The following is a 5,535-nucleotide window of genomic DNA, read 5'->3' on the forward strand; positions in this document are numbered from 1 at the left end:
CAATCCAATCAATTATTTAACTACACATTATGAAAAATAATGGCACGAAAATGTTCACGATTCAATTCCATTTTTTGAAAGAGAAGTAACTGTCAACAACACAAATGAAGCTATAATGGTAAATCGTCTGCTGAATTTATGTTTAAAAATATCAAACTTTCGATTAAAATCGTCTGCGGTCGCCTAGCAATACTTACTGTTGCCAAGGCCAGAAATATAAATAGCAACCCTCGTATGAACACAGGGTGCGTAGCTCTTTTAAAAAGTGCTTAAAGGCGCTTTTTTCGATTTTCGTATTCTAAACCGCTTCACTTACTAATTTTTTTGAAAAAGAAAAGCATAAAAGTAGCATATTTTTTTATTTTATCAATAAATACAAGGAACTAAAGTAAAACATAATACACCTGTTCTATGTTTTAAATTTTTTTATGTGTAAAAATTATACTTTACTATCCTGAGTTATCAAATGAGAAAAGTTAAATATTAGTCTTTGTATGATAGTTCTTAAAACACGAACCTTTCAAACGTCAGTGAAGGAATCTTTGTTTTTTCTATGTCAATTCAGTACTAATCGAACAATCCCCAAACGAAATTTGGCTAATTTGCAAGTGTAGCAGATTATGTTTGCTTCCAGCCGAGTTGAAACGTGACAAATTCTGCTAGTTTTCTCGGCATAATAAATATTTGCAATACCCGGGATGCGTATTGACAAAACATACCGTGGGCGTTGTAATGGACCTTTTTCTTTCTTCTCTAATACTCTTTCATGTTTTTTTTCTCATTTTTTCTATCTTTTCATTTGTAGCTTTAACAATTCTATTTTCTCAGGTGTATCAGTCAATATGCGTGATGCGCGATCAACCATTTAATAAAAAAAAATTTTTTTAAAGGAAAAATTAAATAATGATAATTTTAAATGCATACATATTTTTTAAACTTATAATATCATGAGGATAATAATCTGAATACTATGTAGGGGCACTTGTGAACTGTTCACATCTGCCCCAGATGTTTTGTTCACAAGTGCCCCCATCATCCTTCTTAAACCTAACTTGAAAAACAAAGAACTTTTAATTGAGTAAAAAAAAAGAATAATTGTCATAAACTTACCTGAATGTTCATATAATGATCTGCAATAGTTAATTTTAGTTTATTAGTTGATTTATATTATGCTTTCACTCAGAGAAGCGAGCGATTATAATATATGCAACACCAGCTGATACAAAGAAATTGTCAGAATAGACCAACAAAATGTCTCACTGTTCTGAAAGTTTTTCAGAGAGGTAGGGCTAGTACTGCCATCAATTGAAAATTTTTCGAGATTTTTTATTTCAAATCATATTGGTAAAACATACCATGTTCACATGTGCCCCCTGTTCACATGTGCCCCCCTCTCCCCTACTATAAATAAAAGTTACACCTCTGAGGAATGGGCTGAAAAGGTATGATCAAAACACTGGTCCCAATATCAATTTTTTTTTAAAAAATGAGTTTTAAATTAAAGTTGGTTAAACGCTGACATCTACTTATTTTGAGCAAAATTTATTCCTAAACTGTATTTTAATAATAAATATAAGAATATCAAACAATATGAAGTCAGTTGCAAGCGTAAGAGAAATGGAAGATGTTATCCCCATGAAGTAGAGTTTTTGTAAACTTACCCTCTCATAAAAGTATTTTAACTAGAATAATAACATTAATTATAATTATTCTATGCTCATTGATTGAAAATATTGTTTTCATCTGGAAGAAATATATTTACTCTGAATTGATAATTTATTTTTGGCAAGTAATACAAAGAAGAAAACTATATGTTTAATTATATTTTGATTTCCTCGATACTTGAACCATCCACTTATCCTTATCTTTTCCATTTTCTTACATAAAAGGATATAAATAATGCAGCAACCATAAAAACTGTAGATCATACTAGCATCGAATTTTGAGAGAAATGAATGATAAAAAAATCGTATAGTTAGAAAAATTCTAAATCGGCAATATGAGAGTTTTGGCGTATCCATATTATTTTGAATCAAATATGAAACTATATAAAATGCATTGTGACATTTTCTCATATTTCGTAATATTTTGGAATCGTGCCATTTTAATTACGGGCTACTCTTTATTCTTCATTTTTTATTTAATTGACGATCTAAGAAAAATAAGAATTTTTTTATTCAACTAATCATTTTTTTCGCAAAAAATAATTTTCTATTAATTAGCTTGTTTGTTTACATTAAATTTTAAATAACATATGTATAAAGCATTCCAGACAATGATTTTATTTCTTAAAAATCTCCAGTTTTGAAAATAAAGAACAATGGCACACACACCGTTGCTGTGAAATTGTGATAATGATCCAGTTAATAAAGCCCATTTTGCGCCAGGTTGAAAATCAACTGACACAGTAAGGATAAAACATTTCAGACATAACCATATGACAACCGCAAAGACTGAAATATTCGCATTTTATGCTTTTAATTGGAATGAATACCATGATGTGCAATATATTAAACTATAAATTCAACTATTATTGCTAATTATTACTATATATTAATCTATATTTAATGTTCTTTAACTTTACCATTAAATACTTTTCAGCAATATATTATTTTACTAAAATACATTTCTTTGAAAAAAATGTATCCTTAACTTCTTTGAAGGTTTCAGAAGTTTCATAATTTCTCTGATAGTAATTCTTGGGGGAATGAATATAATGTCAATGTCAAGAAAAGTATTACATCTAAATCTCTGAAGTTTCTCTTCTACTCCTAGAATATCTTCTAGGAGTTCAGGACTCCTAGAAGATATTAGTTAATATTTTTCTTTTTCAAAATGTCAACATGTACGTAGAGATAAATGATGAAATATTGTGTTGAGAAAGTAGAAACTCTCTCTTTTTTATTATAAAGAAAAATTAAAAACATTTAGAAAAAATGTGGGATGCTATTTTATTATTATGCTATATATATTATTAACCAAAAGTTGCTTATGTATTGTTGCTTATGTACATATATATATATATATATATATATAAATTGCCNTATATATATATATATGTATTAGAATTCCTGCAAGCAAAATGCTCCTAAATTTACAGAGTGCATGTCTTGTCATTATTTCATATGAAGTGTCCAGTTTCTTCGGGATTGAGGCCAACTTTCGTTTGGTTGGCCGATGTCCAGATAGAAAAGAAACTTTAAAGTGAAAAACACAATTTGTCATTCTGAATATAAGAAGGTCAATCTCATTAAGAAGTTTGGGTAATCTTACTTGCAACAAAGAGCACAAAAGGAAGTTTTATTGCTGCTGGTGAAATGGTTATCTTGCATTTACTTACGTTAGCTCGATCTCATATATTTTTTTAGGAAAAATTTATATTGTAAAAAAACTTTCTGCTTCTATTACTCACTAATTGCACCCTAATAAATTTAGCTTAAAGTGTTTTTTTTTTCTTCTTTTTCTTAGATAAAAATTTGTAATATTTGGCTACATAAGATCTCTCTTCTCCTACTTTTGGTTGAAATCTACTCGAGCGTATAAAATAAAGGAATAAAGATCTCAAGAGAGGAAAACAAATAAAACTTTCCACAAAAATGGATAAATAGACAATATTTTAAGTAAAAAAGTTGAAAAAATCCCTAAAATGCACTTAAATTTGTAATGACTTTTAACAAATAAAACTTTTTAACAAATAGAAATTTCGAAAAAAACACTTTCTAAAATTCTAATACAAAATGGTCATATCAGCAAGTCAAATTTCAACTCTATAGATTCAAAACAAAATGTAAAGTTTAGTCGAATTCTCAAAACAGCGTTCATATTCATCATTGTTTATTTCATCCTAAACGGTAAAAATGTCTATAAAAAACACAGAATGTTTTGGTTGCATGTTTTTTTTCACTACAAGTTTAACCTTTAATAATTCTAGAACTAATAGTTAAATCTTAATTTCTTTATTCCATCGAACTCTTTGTGTATTTTATACGCACCTTTGTAACTTCAATTTTTCAAGATTTGTTGTTTTTTTTTTTGCGCATAAAAATAAAATGTAATCATAAGTTGAGCATTTGAGACAGCATCGGTGCTCATTACCATTTCATTTCTATAGAGAGATATAAAAGAATAGCAACTTATCGTAATTATAAATCATTATTATGCTTTCGTTCTAAATACTCAAAAAAAGACCCGTTGAGGCCCAAGAAATAGGCCGCTTCCATCCCAATAAGGGGAACCTGGTTCGAATCCCAGTGATGGCTTGTTGTAACGAAATCCACTCCTAGGTCTCACCGACCGCAGTGCTTTCGAAAAATATCCTCAGAGGTAGACGGATCATGGGCTAGAGTCCAATGGTCATCAAGCTAAGCGAGGGTGGTTTTCGTGTTTTTACTACCCTTGTAACGCAAACGCGTATTAGTTCCATAAAAAAACCACCATGAAGACAAATTTCACCCAATACTTGATCCATGAGTGCCCTTGTCCTCTGGATTGGGATCAAAATTAGAAGGCTACGAAGTTGAAAATCGGTAGTCATAAAACGACGTAAATCAGCTGTTCAACGACGGTTATAGCAAAATATCAGAAAATGGAATATGTTTTGTTTTATCGTAACAAGCATCGGATCATACACACAAGAATGAATAGAGACAGTTTTTTTAACAGTAGCATAACCTTCAAAGCATTTGCCTCACAATTGCGAAGAAACTAAAAAAAAATTATGATCTTAAAAAACGCCTTTACTTTCTTTATAAATATCAGACTGATATTTAATATATATATATATATATATATATATATAAGGCATTGCATTAAGTAATTTCATGTTTTGTTTATCAGGTTCTTTTTTGTTACATTTAATTATTACATAAAAATTAAAAATTTTTATTTTCAGCTGTTTTTGCATATTGTAGAATAATTAATGCCTACTCTAGATATAAATAACCTGAATGAATACATAAAAATACAATACTGCATTTTTTAATGTACTGCAATTTCAAATTCACTTATTTTCTCACAATTGCTACAGTAAAAAGAAAACCTAGCAACTATGCGAAGAGGTAGAACAAATTTTGCTGTATATTTTAAAAGCAATTCAATATCCCAGCAGTTCAACACTTATCTCCATATCCCTTTCGCGCCGACTGTCACAAATACGTGCCACTATAAAACCGTATTAATCAGGGTAAAAAGATAAAACTGGTAAAAAAAGTATTTGTTTAGCAGTTTATTTGTGGGTGGGTCTCTAATTGTTTGATTTATTTAATCCACCATTACTTAGTTCAAAATAAAATTATTTAGTAATTAACATTGATTAGACATATGATTAAACTAACAATAGGTAAAGTAAAAGCAAAGTAAGTCTGACAAATTAGCAACGCCTACATTTAAGTTACCGTTTTTTATTTATTTGCATCCTGTTTCTGATTTTGTACGAATGCTTTTATGAATCACCCGTCCCCAAGGGGTTAATGTTCTACTTCTTCATTTAAATTGATAGAAATATTATTAATCATGAATTTTTCAAGTGAGTATTTC

The sequence above is a fragment of the Parasteatoda tepidariorum genome, chromosome 7 (assembly GCF_043381705.1).
Source record: "Parasteatoda tepidariorum isolate YZ-2023 chromosome 7, CAS_Ptep_4.0, whole genome shotgun sequence".
In the NCBI taxonomy this organism is placed as follows: Eukaryota; Metazoa; Arthropoda; class Arachnida; order Araneae; family Theridiidae; genus Parasteatoda; species Parasteatoda tepidariorum.